The 16,648-nt window shown below is 51.5% G+C and overlaps 1 pseudogene; it reads left to right on the top strand.

Annotated features, from left to right (window-relative positions):
* The window catches only part of LOC140457175 (WD repeat-containing protein 26-like), a 58,939-nt pseudogene that overhangs the window by 30,822 nt on the left and 11,469 nt on the right, over positions 1 to 16,648 (top strand).

Here is a 16,648-nt window from a genome sequence, read left to right on the forward strand (position 1 = left end):
CTGTCTGTGAGAGTGAGAGGGAGAGAGCACACCACAGGCTCAGATCTCTGTCTGTGAGAGTGAGAGAGAGCACACCACAGGCTCAGATATCTGTCTGTGAGAGAGAGAGAGCACACCACAGGCTCATATCTCTGTATGTGAGAGAGAGCACACCACAGGCTCATATCTCTGTATGTGAGAGAGAGCACACCACAGGCTCAGATCTCTGTCTGTGAGAGTGAGAGAGAGCACACCACAGGCTCAGATATCTGTCTGTGAGAGTGAGAGGGAGAGAGCACACCACAGGCTCAGATCTCTGTCTGTGAGAGTGAGAGAGAGCACACCACAGGCTCAGATATCTGTCTGTGAGAGTGAGAGAGAGAGCACACCACAGGCTCAGATCTCTGTCTGTGAGAGTGAGAGAGAGCACACCACAGGCTCAGATATCTGTCTGTGAGAGAGAGAGAGCACACCACAGGCTCATATCTCTGTATGTGAGAGAGAGCACACCACAGGCTCATATCTCTGTATGTGAGAGAGAGCACACCACAGGCTCAGATCTCTGTCTGTGAGAGTGAGAGAGAGCACACCACAGGCTCAGATCTCTGTCTATGAGAGTGAGAGGGAGAGAGCACACCACAGACTCAGATCTCTGTCTGTGAGTGAGAGGGAGAGAGCACACCACAGGCTCAGATATCTGTCTGTGAGAGAGAGAGAGCACACCACAGGCTCAGATCTCTGTATGTGAGAGAGAGCACACCACAGGCTCAGATCTCTGTATTTGAGAGTGAGAGCGCACATCACAGGCTCAGATCTCTGTATTTGAGAGTGAGAGAGAGAACATCACAGGCTCAGATCTCTGTCTATGAGAGTGAGAGAGAGCACACCACAGGCTCAGATCTCTGTCTGTGAGAGTGAGAGAGAGCACACCACAGGCTCATATCTCTGTCTGTGAGAGAGAGAGAGCACACCACAGGCTCATATCTCTGTATGTGAGAGAGAGCACACCACAGGCTCAGATCTCTGTATTTGAGAGTGAGAGCGCACATCACAGGCTCAGATCTCTGTCTGTGAGAGAGAGAGAGAGCACACCACAGGCTCAGATCTCTGTCTGTGAGAGTGAGAGAGAGAGCACACCACAGGCTCAGATCTCTGTCTGTGAGAGTGAGAGAGAGCACACCACAGGCACAGATCTCTGTCTGTGAGAGAGAGAGCACACCACAGGCTCAGATCTCTGTCTGTGAGAGTGAGAGAGAGCACACCACAGGCACAGATCTCTGTCTGTGAGAGAGAGAGCACACCACAGGCACAGATCTCTGTCCTGTTCTGTGTGTGTGTGTGTTGGGGGGGGTGGGTGTGTGTGTGTGGAATCACAGGTTCAGCCCCCTGTCCCATCAGTGTGTCAGCTTGGAGGAGGGGAGCATTGGAATGTGTGTGGATGGGGGGCATTACAGAAATTGTTGGCTGTGAAGTACAACAACAGTTTGGTCGAGCAGGGCCCCAGTTCGTGCAAATTTGCTGCCCCAGCCTTGCACATTAAAAAGACAGGCCCTGGTCTGTTTATCTCCCCTTCTCACATCTTTGAAAGCGAATTATCATCCACTCCCCACCCACACGTGAGACTGTGGCTCAGCACAGATAAAGTATCATTAGAGATGTACAGCATGGAATCGGACCCTTCGGTCCAACTTGTCCATGCCGACCAGATATCCTAAACTAATCTAGTCCCATCTGCCAGCACTCGGCCCATGTCCATATAAACCCTTCCAATCCATATGCCCATCCAGATGCCTTTTAAATGCTGTCATTGTACCAGCCTCCACTACTTCCTCTGACAGCTCATTCCATTTACGCACCACCCTCTGGATGAAAATGTTGCCCTTGAGTCCCTTTTAAATGTTTCCCCTCTCACCTTAAACCTATGCTCTCTAGCTTTGGATTCCCCTGCCCTGGGAATCAGACTTTGGCTATTCACCCTATCCATTCCCCTCATGACCTTATAAACCTCCATAAGGTCATACACCAGCCTCTGACACTCCAGGGAAAGAAGCCCCGGCCTATTCGGCCTCTTCCTATCACTTAAACCCTCCCAACCTTGGCCAACATCCTTTTTCTGAACCCTTTCAAGTTTAACCAACAATTTCCTGATGCAGGAAGGCCGGAATTGAAAGCAGTGTTCCAAGTGTGGCCGAACCAATAGCCACAGCATGACCTCCCAACCCCCATACCCAATACACTGACCAATAATCAACCTAGCCTATCAACCTGCGACTACACTTTCAAGAAACTATGAACCTGCACTGCAAGGTCTCTTTGTTCAGCAACCTTACCGTTAAGTGTATAAGTCCTGCTCTGATTAGCTTTAAGAAAATGCAACACCTCACATTTATCTAAATTAAACTGTATCTGTAATTCCTCAGTCGATCTGATCAAGGTCCTGTTTTGGTGTCAGCTGCACAGTTACTAACTATATATATTCGTAACTACATCATTTATATAAGTGACTAGAAACAGGACAAACGATGTCCCATGTGGGAAGTCATCAACCATGCTTAGAGACCCTAAGCAAGTCTTAACCAAATCTTGCAATGGCATAATTTGCATAACTCATGACCCTTTATTAAGCAGTCACTACTTCCTTGAATAGCATTTGCAACTTTCAAACTTCTCATATTGAACATAAAGCGTATAGTGTTGTCTATTTGCCTGGCCCCACCACCTTCAAGAGTTCATTGCCCCTTAGGGAGCCATAGAATCTTACTGCGTCCAAATGTACAATTCCAGCAAATTTGAGAAAATTGCAAGAAGCCAGAAACTTGCGTCTCCTCACACACGCACACCCCTCTCGCGCGCGCAATCAGAGGGCAAAATTTACAATCACGCACCACCAGGTTATAGTCCAACAGGTTTAATTGGAAGCACGCACGCTTTCGGAGCCCTGCTCCGAAAGCTAGTGTGCTTCCAATAAAACCTGTTAGACTATAACCTGGTGGTGCGTGATTGTAAATTTTGTACACCCCAGTCCAACACTGACCTCTCCAAATCAATCCTCGGACAAAGCAGCCTATTTGACTGACACCGCATCCTCCACCTTCGATGTACAGCCCCTTCAGCACTGAAGTTCAGGAGCAATAGTGTGTCCTGCCTCCAAAACGCGCTGCAGCAGTATGCCACACTTCCTCTGACAACACCTTGCAAAAGGGCATACAGGCGGCACAGTGGCTCCGTGGGTTAGCACTGCCTCACAGCATCAGGGTCCCAGGTTCGATTCCAGTCTCTGGCAACTGTCAGCGTGGAGTTTGCACATTCTCCCCGTGTCTGCGTGGGTTTCCTCCCACAGTCCAAAGATGTGCAGATTAGGGTGAACTGGCCGTGCTAAATTGCCCGTAGTCTTAGGTGCATTAGTCAGAGGGAAATGGGTCTGGGTGGGTTACTCTTCGGAGGGTCGGTGTAGACTTGTTGGGCTGAAGGGCCTGTTTCCACACTGTAGGGGAATCTAATCTAATCCAACCCAAAACCCACTTCCATACAGAGGGACAAGGGCGGCAGATACATGGGAGCACCACCCCCTGCAGGTTCCCCTCTTGCTCATCACCTTGACTTGGAAATGCCCCACTGTTTCTTCAGTGTGGCTGGGTGACACTCCCAACAGCAGCTGAGGAAGGCCGCTCCCCACTGCTGCCTTCAAAGGGAAGTGTAATAAATGGCAGTGGTACCCAGAACACCCAGAGCTGCTGCTGGCCCCCTGCTGTGGTTCAGGCAGGCTGTTGGTGGGCAGCTCCCATGCTTGTTAAGGGAGTCGAGCTGAACCCTTGGAGTTCAGGTCCCCCAGCAGCCCTAACGTCAATGAATAGCGAAATAGGCCCGAAGGCCTGAAATGCTGCCTCCTGTTATATTCCAACTCGGCCGGAAGTCAGGAGCCACACGGAGGTGTTACTCGGAAATCTTGGTCTAAATTCTATTCCTTTTGCTGGAGGTGAGGAACGTAAAGAAGGGAGACACCCCCCCCCCCCCCCCCCCCATCAACAACAACATGCATTTGCATGGCACCTTGAACTTGGCAAGGTTTCCCACACCTTACCATGCAGCATCATCAGGCCACATTTGACCCTGCGCTACATCGGGAAGGATTTGGCCAGCCGGCTGAGGGTTCAGTCGAAGAGTTTACAGGAAGAAAGCCAGAGCTTTCTTGGTCAGTGCGTTAATTGTAGGAATTGGGAGGTCAGGCTGCGGCTGTATAGGATATTAGTGAGGCCCCTTTTGGAATACTGTATTCAATTCTAGGCTTCCTGCTATAGAAATGATATTGTTAAACTCAGAAGGGTGCAGAGTAGATTTACAAGGATGTTGCCAGGGTTGGTGGGTTTGAGCTACAGGGAGAGGCTGAATGGGCTGGGACTTCTTTCCCTGGAGCGTCAGAGGCTGAGGGGTGACCACATCGAAGTTTTTTAAATCGTGAGGGACATGGGTGGGGTAAATAGCCAGCGTCTTTTTCCCCAGATGGGGAGAGTTGAAAACTAGAGGGCATAGGTTTAAGGTGAGGGGGGGAAAGGTCTTAAAAAAAAAATGACCTAAGGGGCAAGTTTTTCATGCAGAGGGTGGTAGGTGTATGGGGCGAGCTGCCAGAGGAAGTGATGGAGGCTGGTACAATGACAACATTTAAAAGGCATCTGGATGGGGACATGAATAGGAAAGGTTTGGAGGGATATGGGCCGGGTGCCTGCAGATGGGACTAGATCAGATTGGGATACCTGGTCAGCTCGGGTGAGTTGGACTCAAGGGTCTGTTTCAGTGCTGTCTGACTCGAGGAGGAGGGTCTTGGGAGGGAATTGCAGAGCGAGAGACCATGAAAATGAGGACTTGATATAAGCTCAGCCTACAGACAGTGGAATTTTGAATGACCTTGAGTTTGGAAAGGAATAGAATGTGAGAGATAAGGCAGGGCTATTCAATCTGAACGAAACAAAGTCATGGGGGTTAGGAGCTAAGATGGGCTGGTCTGGTGATAAAGCATCTCGATTGAAAGCATCGAAAGCACCCTTGGTGCAGGCTGACACCCTCCAAGCAGTACTGAGGGAGTGCTCCTCAGCCTGTGTATTGGGATCGGACGTGGAGCCGAACCCACCACCTGGTTACCAGCAGTACAGTACTTCATTAGCCTGGGGGATGTCACTGGGGGTCATCCTAGAAGTGAAAGCACTGTCGTAGAAAACGCAAGTCTCTCTCGGCTCTTGTTGTGGCCAGACGTGGGGTGTCCAGCAGGTCCTGGAGACGCTTCTGGGTACTACAAAGTCAAAGAGGTTGTTAGGTGGAAATGGGCCGATACACTGAGACACTTTGCTGTGAAATGTTGAACCTTTTTGAGTCCCAGACGCACACTCCCTGTGGTATCACCCAGGGTAACTTCATGAAGATTCTCGATACTCCGTACGCAGGGTGGCGACGGTGGGGGTGAGGCAAGGAGGAGGAGGAGAGAGGGAAGGCTGGTTTCAGAATTTCGGCCAAACCTGCTGTGACAGTTGACGTGGAAAAATTGAATTGGAAACGCACCCCGCAGTGGAGGATTGTCAGGAAAACATGCCGAGCTGGATGTAAGGGGCTTGCATCGTACTTATGAGCCACCCCAAATAATCCATGGGTGTCTGTTTTGTCTTCCTTATCAGGTACCTGATGTGTCGTGATGCGGAAGATCTCCGGGCGAAGGCGGAATGGGAGGGAAAGGGCAGCTTGTCACGGACCAAGCTCCTCGATAAACTTCACAGTGAGTCCTGCAAGTTTGCTTTACTTAATCATCATCCCTGCTGCTGCTCCTCCTGCTCTCCCGGTGCTCCGTGACCAGGAGCTGTAAAACATCCCCCCCCCCCCCCCATGTTATCCATGGAGTGTTGGTCCCACTCCCACTGGTGCGGGAATGCAGTCATGTATCTGTCAACAAGGCTATAACCTTTTTCAAGTCAAGACTGCAGCACAAATGTATTTTTGTGCTGTTCCTGTCCTGGGAGTGTCTGGGGCAGAGTTGAGGGAGTTTTACTTTCAGTTCAAAAGAGTAGAGGGACATTTACTTCCAAAGTGTAAAGGTTACTTTACTCTGTATCTAACCCCATGCTGTCCCTGTCCTGGGGAGTGTTTGGGGAACAGAGTAGAGGGAGCTTTACTCTGTATCTAACCCCGTGCTGTCCCTGTTCAGGGAAGTGTTTGATGGGGGGACAGTGTAGAGGGAGCTTTACTTTTGGTTTATCAGTACAGAGAGCTTGAATGTTTACATTGTACAGAGAGCTTTATTCTACATCTATGCCTGTCCGGTTGGGGGGCAGCGCGGGGCGGGGGGGGGTCCTGTTTTCTGGCACTCAGCCTGATGAATGCCTGCATTGCACAACGTCTTTGGTTTGTGTTCTTGCCCTGAAGCCCTTGTCTCCAGCTCATGAACTTTCCAAGTTTCTTGGCTACCACCCAGCAAGCATCCCAACCACATCTAATCCTCCCCCTCCCCTGTGTTTGCTGCTCCTCATCTCAAACACTTCCTTCGCTTTCACGTGCTCCTGTCCTCTTTCCTCCGTGGTTCCCCCCCCCCCCCCCCCCCTCTCTCGCTCCTGCCCCCACTGCCTCAGCCTCTCTTCCTCTCCACCCAATAAAACGCTCATTGTGCGCCGAACAAAGACAAACTGAGAGGCACGGCTGCTAAAAGTCAGAAGCGAAAAGCAGAAAGGGCTGGAAAATCTCAGCAGGTCTGGCAGCTTCAGTGGAGAGAAAGCAGAGTTAACGTTTTTAGATCGCGTGACTCTCCTTCGGGTTTTTAAATCCCCTGCAGTTTCCGTTTGGGTTTTATTGTGCGTCCTCTGGGTGGTCAGCCGAGGATTGGTGGTGTCCACTGCAGAATTGCGCTTCATTGAAATGGAGCAAGACTGCAGAAAGCTGCGGGACAATGGGGTCGAGGGTCCTCGTGCACAAATCATCACGTTAGCGTCCAAGTTCAGTGGGTAATAGGAAAGATTGGCCTTTATGATTCGGCCCAACAAGTCCACCCCCACAACTCTGAAGAGTAACCCACCCAGCCCTATTTCCTGCTGACTAATGCACCTAACACTGTTGACAATTTAGCACGGTCAGTTCACCTGACCTGCACATCTTTGGACTGAGGAGGAAACCCACGCAGAATGTGCAAACTCCACACTGGCAGTCACCCGAGGTTGGAATTGAACCCAGGTCCCTGGTGCTGTGAGGCAGCAGTGCCAACCATTGAGCCACTGTGCCGCATTGGAGTGCAAAAGTTAGGAGGCTTTAGTAAACCTGTACCAGGCACTAGTCAGACCACATCTGGAGTGCCGTGAACCGTTTTGGTCCCCTTTTCAGAGGGTTAGATAGGGTGGATGGTGATGGCTAGCACAAGGGCTTTAACTTGAGCGATGATAGATACAGGACAGATGTCAGAGGCAGTTTCTTTACTCAGAGTAATCAGGGTGTGGAATGTCCTGCCTACGACAGTAGTAGGCTCACCAAATTTAAGGGCATTTAAATGGTTATTGGATAAATATCTGGAGGAAAATGGAATGGTTTAGGTGGATGGGCTTCAGGTTGGCTTCATAGGTTAATGCAACATCAAGTGGGGCTGAAGGGCCTGTAATGCGCTGTAATGTTCTGTTATGTTTTCTAAGGAAAGTCCCCTTACCCAAGGATGTAATCCAAATGATTTCCCACGCACAAAGCCATGGTGACTATCCCGAATCAGTCCTTGCCTTTTCCAAATACATGTACATCCCGTCCCTCAGGATTCCCTCCACCAACCTGCCCACCACTGAGGTCAGGCTCACTGGTCTATAGTTCCCTGGCTTGTCCTTACCACCCTTCTTAAACAGTGGCACCACGTTTGCCAACCTCCAGTCTTCCGGCACCTCACCTGTGACTATCGATGATACAAATATCTCAGCAAGAGGCCCAGCAATCACTTCCCTAGCTTCCCACACAGTTCTGGGGTATACCTGATCAGCTCCTGGGGACTTGTGCGTTTTGAGACAGGTAACACCACCTCCTCTGTATTATGGATATTTTTCAGGATATCGCCATCCATTCCCCCACATTCTTTACCTTCCATCTCCTTCTCCCCAGTAAACTTTGCAAAATACTTGTTTAGTATCTCCCCCACCTCTTGCAGCTCCACACATAGGCTGCATTGCTGATCTTTGAGGGGCCCTATTCTCTCCCTTGTTACCCTTTTGTCCTTAAATGTATTTATAAAAATCCCTTTGGATTCTCCTTAATCCTATTTACCAAAGTTAACTCCTGTCCCCTTTTTTGCCCTCCTGATTTCCCTCTTGTGTACTCGTACTGCCTTTGTACCCTTGTAAGGATTCACTCGACCTCTCCTGTCGAGACCTGACATATGCTTCCTTTCTCTTGAATGAAAGCTCTAGTCATCCAGCATTCCCTACGCCTACCATCCTTCCCTTTCACCCTAACAGGAATATACTGTCTCTGGACTCTCATTACCTCATTCTGAAGGCTTCCCGTTTTCCAGCCGACCCTTTACTTGTGAACATCTGCCCACAGTCAACTTTTGAAAGTCCTTCCTGAACACCGCCAAAATTGTCTGCCTTCCAGTTTAGAGCTTTAACTTTTAGATCTTGTCTATCCTTTTCTGTCACTCTTTTAAAACTAATAGAATTATGGTCACTGGCCCCAAAGTGCTCCCCCACTGACACCTCAGTCACCTGCCCTGCCTTATTTCCCAGCAGTAGGTCAGGTTTTGCACCTTCTCTAGTAGGTACATCCACATTACTGAATCAGAACATTTTCTTGCACAGGTTTAACAAACTCCTCTCCATCTAAACCTTAACACTGTGACAGTCCCAGTCGATGTTTGGAAAGTTAAACTCTCCTACCATAACCACCCTATTACTCTTACAGATAGCTGAGATCTCCTTACAAATTTGTTTCTCAGTTTCCTGCTGACTATCTGGGTGGGGAGGAGCAGGGAGTCATAGTCTATGATCATCCCCTCCTTTCTCCGTTCCACCCAAATAACCTCCCTGGATGTATTTCTGAGACTATCCTCTATCAGTACAGCTGCAATGTTATCCCTTATCAAAATCGCCACTCCCCCCTCTTCTCTTTTCCCCACCCTCCATCGTTCCTAAAGCATTTGTATCCTGGAACATTAAGCTGCCAGTCCTGTCCCTCCCTGAGCCATGTTTCTGTAATTGCTATGATATCCCAGTCCCCTGTTCCTAACCATGCCCTGAGTTCATCTGCCTTCCCTGTTAGGCCTCTTGCATTGAAATAAATGCAGTTCAGTTTATCAGCCCTACTTCATTTTCTGCTTTGTTCCTCTGGCTCCTCTTCCCAACTGTACCAGTCTGCGACTGATCTGTCTCCTGCGTCCCACCCCCCTTCTGACTCTCTCGTCAGAGGCACAGGCAGATGTATCTGCGGCCGACAGTGAGAAACCAGAGTGGGGTGTTGCCTCCCTAGTCCCAAGGCCAAGGATATCTCTGGGAAGATGCAGAGTATTCTCAAAGGGGAGAGGAGTCAGCAGGAGGTCATTGAGCACGTTGGAACTAGTGACAGAGGAAGGGAAAAGGGCAAAGTTGGCAATTAGGCAGGAATTTCAAAAAGTAGGTCTCCGAGGGGAGTAATATGTGGATTACTGCAAGTGCTACGAGCTAGTGAGGGTAGGAATCGGAGGATAGAGCAGATGAATGCGTGGCTGAGGAGCTGATGCAGGGGAGAAGGACTGACATTTTTTGTGTCATTGGAATCTCTTCTGGGGTTGAAGTGAGGGGGGGGGGGGGGGGCATTTTTTGATTAGGGACAACATTACGGCTGTACTTAAGATATTCCTGAGAGTCGGTTCAGAAAAGTTAATTGGGCGGGACTGAGAAATAAGAAAGGGGTAATCACCTTCTTAGGGTGGTCCTATATATCTGCAGGAAATTGAGAAGCAAATTTGTCAGGAGATCTGTAAAAATAATAGGGTTGTAATGGGAGGGGATTTTAACTTAGATTGGGACTGCCGTGACTTGGATGGAGAGGAATTTGTTAAACGTGTACACGAAAATGTTCTGACTCAGTGTGTGGATGTATCTACGAGAGAAGGTGCTTGGGAAATAAGGCAGGGCAGGTGACTGAGGTGTCAGTGGGGGAGCACTTTGGGGCCAGTGACCATAATTCTATTTGTTTTAAAATAGTGATGGAAAAGGATAGACCAGATCTAAAAGTTGAAGCTCTGAATTGGCGGAAGGCCAATCTTGACGGTATTAGGGAAGAACTTTCAAAAGTTGATAACCGCAAGTCCAGGGACGACTGGAAAATGGGATCCCTTCAAAAATGAGAAAGAGAGCGCATCCAGAGACACTACCTTCCTGTTGGGGTGGAGGGTAAGGCTGGTAGGTGTAGGGAATGCTGGGTGACTAGAGAAATTGAGGTTTCAGTCAAGAAAAAAAAACAAAGCATATCTCGGGTATAAAGAGCAAGGAATTGAGTGAATCCTTAGAGTATAAAGGCAGTAGGAGTATACTTAAGAGGGAAATCAGGAGACATGGCTTTGGTAAGTAGGATTAAGGAGAATCCATGGGTGTTTACAAAGACATTAAGGACAAAAGGGTAACTAGGGAGAGAGTAGGACCCCTCAGAGATCAGCAAGGCCACCTTTGTGGAACCACAGGAGATGGGGGAGATCCGAAATGAGTGTTTTGCATCAGTGCATACTGCGGCAAAGGATATGGAAGCTAGAGAACCTGGGCAAATCAGTCACGCCATCGGGGAAAAATATCTATATAAAGGAGGACACACTGGACATCGTAAGATGCAGAAAGGTGGATAACTCCCTGGGGCCTGATCAGGTGTACCCGAGAACTCTGTGGGGAGCTAGGGAAGTGATTGCTGGGCCTCTTGTTGAGATATTTGTATCATCGATAGTCACCGGTGAGGTGCCAGAAGAATTGGAGGTCGCATAATATGGCGCCACGACTTCAGAAAAGTGGTAAGGAAAAGCCAGGGGCCTATAGACCAGTGAGCCTGTGTGGACAAGTTGTTGAAGGGGATCCTGAGGGTCAGAATTTGTATACATTTGGAAAGGCAAGGACTGATTAGGGATAGCCAACATGGCCTTGGGAGTGGGAAATCATGTCTCACGAGCTTGATTGAGTTTTTTTTTTGAAGTAACAAAGATTGGTGAGGGCAAGAGCGGTGGGCGTGATCTATATTGACTTCAGTAAGGCGTTCCAACAAAATTCCTCATGCGAGACTGGTTCGCAAGGCTGGAGTGGTCCTGGAAAAGCCCAGCAGGCCAGCCACACCTTTCAACTCGGATCTCCAGCATCTGCAGTCCTCACTTTCTCCCACCTAATGGTACGGTCCTGTGGAGCATTGCTGAACAAAGAGACCTTGGAGTACAGGTTCATCGTTCCTTTGAAAGGAACTATGGGATAGCGAAGGCGACATTTGGTATGCTTTCCTTTATTGGTCGGTGCATCGAATATAGCATTCGGGAGGTCATGTTGCAGCCGTGCAGGGCATTGGTTAGGCCACTTCAGAACTACTGCGTTCAGTTCTGGTCTCCGGGGTGATGTTGTTAAGCGTGAAGGATTTACAAGGATGTTGCCGGGTTGGAGGGTTTGAGCTGCAGGGAGGGGCTGAACAGGCTGGGGCTGTTTTTCCCTGGAGGCTGAAGTGAACATAAAGGTTTATACAATCATGAGATACATGGATAGAGTGAATAGTCAAGGCATTTTCCCCAAAGGTAAGGGAGTCCAAAGCTAGAGGGTGTAGGTTTAAGGTGAGAGGAGAACAATTGAAAAGCAACTTTTTCACCCAGAGGGTGGTGCGTGTGTGGAATGAGCTGCCAGAGGAAGTGGTGGAGGCTGGTACAATGACAGCATTTAAAAGGCATCTGGATGGGGACATGAATAGGGAGGGTTTGGAGGGATATGGGCCGGGTGCTGGCAAATGGGACGAGATTGATTTTGGATATTTGGTTGGCATGGACCAGTTGGACCCATGCGGCTCAGCTCTGCGCCTCTGTGGAGAGATTGTTTCCCTTTATGGGAGAGTCATTGAGATGTCCAGCACGGAAACAGACCCTTCGGTCCAACCCGTCCATGCCGACCAGATATCCCAACCCAATCTAGTCCCACCTGACAGCACCTGGCCCATATCCATCCAGACTGGGCACTGGAGGCATAACCTCACAACAAAGAAGTCTCCCTTTTAAGACAGAGACAAGAAGGAATTTCTTCTGAATCTATGGAATTCTTTGCCTCAGAGGGCTGTTGGGTCATTAAGTAGATTCGAGACTGCGATAGATCTCCAATCGCTAAAGGGTTATGGTGAAAAGGCGGGAGTGTGGAGGTGGGAACGATCGCATCAGCCCTGATCTGACTGAATGACGGAGCATTGAATGATGTGCCGAATGATCTGCCGGGACTCCCATATGGTGAAGTGACCTCTCATCCATCAACTTTTGGTGGTTGGGAAGCCATGCCGGGGAGGGAGGGAGGGGGGGGGATTCTGGGAGCAGGGACAGCGAGAGACACCGAGTGCCGGTGATGAGCGAGCAATCTGACCAACCAATGCCGCCCTCTCTTCCCGAAGCGTACCTGCCACCGTCGGTGATGCTGCCTCCCCGGCGTCTGCAGACCCTGCTCAGACAAGCGGTGGAACTACAGAGAGACCGGTGCCTGTACCATAACACCAAGGCTGACACCAACCTGGACTCCGTCTCACTGCTGATGGACCACGCCTGCAGCAGGTAACAGGAACAGGCAGCAAACGGCCCACCTCTGGGAAATGAAGCTCAGTGAGTGGGCAGTCCCCCGCGCGTGTTAGTGTGTCCACTGGGGGGGACGGACGGACGGTGAGATGGTCCCTCGTCATATCCCTATCCACACAGTGTGGGGAGTGGGGTGGGGGGGAGAGACGGTGAGATGGTCCGTCGTCATATCCCTATCCACGCGGAGGAGGGACGGTGAGATGGTCCATGACCACGAGAAGCAGGTGAGGGAGGGCAGACGGTTTGAGTTGAAAGTCTCGGCATGTCTGTGAGGTATCTCTGGGAGATGTCTCCAGTGCTGGGCACCTTTGAGCCAGATTCTTTTTCTGGAGATGAGGTGCTAATCTCTCCTGTTATCCCCGATTCTGAGCGGGATGGGAAGAGAGTTAGAAAGAGCTTTATTGTCACATTTACTCAAGTCAAGAACTGGAGTTACAGTGAAACGTCTACAACACAGTGCCATCTTGATTGCAGGAAAAAATAAAGAGACCAGTCCCACTGCCTGACAGATTTCATATTTTTCTACCTTAGACTGAGAAGTTGCAGCCATTCCATAAGGGCTTCCATGTGGTCTGACCAGCCTTCACTGGTTTCCCCAAACAGTAGCCAGCTTCACTCCAGACCCATAGGCCCCGGTCCCTGCTCCGAGCTGCTGCTCCCAATCCCTGCTCCAGTCTGCTGTATCCCGGTCCCTGCTCCCAGTCTGCTGTATCCCCGTCCCCCAGTCCCTGCTCCCAGTCTGCTGTATCCCGGTCCCTGCTCCCAGTCTGCTGTATCCCTGTCCCCCAGTCCCTGCTCCCGGTCCCTGCTCCCAGTCTGCTGTATCCCTGTCCCCCAGTCCCTGCTCCCAGTCTGCTGTATCCCCGTCCCCCAGTCCCTGCTCCCGGTCTGCTGTATCCCTGTCCCCCAGTCCCTGCTCCCGGTCCCTGCTCCCAGTCTGCTGTATCCCCGTCCCCCAGTCCCTGCTCCCGGTCTGCTGTATCCCTGTCCCCCAGTCCCTGCTCCCGGTCCCTGCTCCCAGTCTGCTGTATCCCCATCCCCCAGTCCCTGCTCCCAGTCTGCTGTATCCCTGTCCCCCAGTCCCTGCTCCCGGTCTGCTGTATCCCTGTCCCCCAGTCCCTGCTCCCGGTCCCTGCTCCCAGTCTGCTGTATCCCTGTCCCCCAGTCCCTGCTCCCAGTCTGCTGTATCCCTGTCCCCCAGTCCCTGCTCCCAGTCTGCTGTATCCCCATCCCCCGGTCCCTGCTCCCGGTCTGCTGTATCCCCATCCCCCGGTCCCTGCTCCCAGTCCCTGCTCCCAGTCTGCTGTATCCCCATCCCCCGGTCCCTGCTCCCAGTCCCTGCTCCCAGTCTGCTGTATCCCCATCCCCCGGTCCCTGCTCCCAGTCCCTGCTCCCAGTCTGCTGTATCCCCATCCCCCGGTCCCTGCTCCCGGTCCCTGCTCCCGGTCTGCTGTATCCCCATCCCCCGGTCCCTGCTCCCAGTCCCTGCTCCCGGTCTGCTGTATCCCCATCCCCCGGTCCCTGCTCCCAGTCCCTGCTCCCGGTCTGCTCCATCCCCGTCCCCCAGTCCCTGCTCCATCCCCGGTCCCTGCTCCCGGTCTGCTGTATCCCCGTCCCCCGGTCCCTGCTCCCGGTCCCTGCTGCAGTCTGCTGTATCCCCGTCACTGCTCCCAGTCGCGTCCGCTGCATCCCCAAGGGGGCAGTAAGATGAGGGTTGTTGAATATTTTTAAGCCAATGCTTGGTAGATTCTTGACTAATGAGGGAGTCATGCAGCACTTTGATCCCACCGGTTTATGCTGGTCATAATCCTAGTCCCACCTGCCTGCAGTCGGCCCCTATCTCTCCACACCTTTCCTATTCATGTCCTTCTCCAAATGTCTTTTAAATGTTGTAACTGTGTACCCACAATCCACCACTTCCTCAGGGTGTTCAAAAAATTGCCCCATGTTTCTTTTTAAACCTTTTTTTTCCCCCCCCCCCCTTAATATACCCCCCAGCTGTGAAATCTCCCACCGTAGGGAAAACTCACCTGCTCTTTGCCTTATCCACACCCCTCCTGATTTCATAAAGGTGTGGGTGCAGGTTGTGCAATTCCTGTGGTGGCGGGCTGGGGGGCATGGATCTGACAAGCAAGTCGCAGACGGAATTGTCTCTCTGGAGCACTGTTAGGGGGTGGGGAAGGAAATATATCCCTGATAGTGGGGTCTGGAGGTGGCAGAAGTAACGGAGGCTGATGCGATGTATACAGAGGTTGGTCGGGTGGGAGCTGAGGACTGGGGAAGTTCTGTCCTTGTTGCGCTGGAGGGTATCGTCGACCACGTGGGAGGGGAGATTGTGATCTTTTGAAGAAGGCGGCTCTCTGGGACTTTCTGAGGTGGAACTGGTCCTCCTGGGAGCTGATGCAGTGGAGTATTTGGGGATAAGGGGGTGGGGTTTTTACAGGAGGCAGGGTGGGAGGAGCTGTAGTCCCGGTAGCTGCGGGAGTCGGTGGGTTTGCAGTAGATGTCCGCAGTTAGTCAGCTTTCCCTGGAGAAAAGGTTCAAACGGGGGTATCCAAAATCGAGAGGGAGCTGGGCAGAGAGTGGGGGGGGGGGGGGATCACATCGAGAGGATGGTGGCACAGTGAGTGTGCTGCCCGAGAACCCTGGGGTGTGGGGTGGCAGGTTCAGTTCCGGTTTACACAAGGGAATTTTAAATGGTTATCCTCCAAAGGCAGCCCAGCTCGGACCTAACTGGCACTCGGTCTCTGTCCTAGCGTCCGCACGGACAGAAATGGGGGAATGGCTGCCTGTCCTTTTGCCCGTCTGAGGTTTCAGGGGGGTGGAGTCCCTTTTTGGTTTGGGACAGAGGGCATTAGCCGACCCGGTGGTAATGACAAGTGCGGTCTGTCTACACTGGGATGGCTGTGGAATTGGCAGCGAATGAAGAGTGCTGGAGGTGGGTTGCGAGGCCTTGATTTTGCCCAGACCATTAGCCATGGGGCTAATGTTGACTCATTACTCCCTGGTTCTCCCCTTGCCTGTTGTAATGCCCCTCCTCCTTCGCCTCAAGTTGTTAGTGCCCGAGCGTTGACAGTGTTGGCCCCCAGCAAATGGAAGTTTCAGTACTGCTGAGTGTGTGTGTGGGTGGCACAGCGAGCACTGTGCCCGGGGCCTCTGGCTGCGCAGAGGAGCTGGAGAATGAAATCCGTCTTTAATGGCGTGTCTGTCATTGTTGTATCTGGCTTCGCAGGAGGCAGTTTCCCTGTTACACCCGCAGATCCTCACGGAGCACTGCAACGAAGTGTGGTTCTGCAAATTCTCCAACGACAGCACCAAGCTGGCGACGGGGTCGAAGGACAACGCGGTCATCATCTGGCAGGTCGACCCTGTGAGTGTGTGTCCCCCCTCACCCACCCACCCACCCACCGACCCCCAGCCCATTCCTTGCTGCCCAGTGTCGAAACTGAAAAAAAAAACTGTGTTGAACCCCATCATCCCCTTTCCCACATTAGCTTCGTTCTGTCCCAACTGGACTTCACGACATGGAGCCCCAGCACGCTGCTTCTCTCATCTCAGCGGGGTAGGTCTGCACATCCCTCGGTGAGAAGAGACGGGCCACACATCTTCACGTCTGTGCACTGTCACAAACCTGGGAGCTTCACGCTTCACTCTGTATCTAACCCCGTGCTGTCCCTGTCCTGGGGAGTGTTTGATGGGGGGGACAGTGTAGAGGAGCTTTACTCTGTATCTAACCCCGTGCTGTCCCTGTCCTGGGAGTGTTTGATGGGGGACAGTGTAGATGGAGCTTTACTCTGTATCTAACCCCGTGCTGTCCCTGTCCTGGGGAGTGTTTGATGGGGGACAGTGTAGAGGGAGCTTTACTCTGTATCTAACCCCGTGCTGTCCCTGTCCTGGGAGTGTTTG

This window comes from Chiloscyllium punctatum, chromosome 31, assembly GCF_047496795.1.
Source record: "Chiloscyllium punctatum isolate Juve2018m chromosome 31, sChiPun1.3, whole genome shotgun sequence".
NCBI classification, from domain to species: Eukaryota; Metazoa; Chordata; class Chondrichthyes; order Orectolobiformes; family Hemiscylliidae; genus Chiloscyllium; species Chiloscyllium punctatum.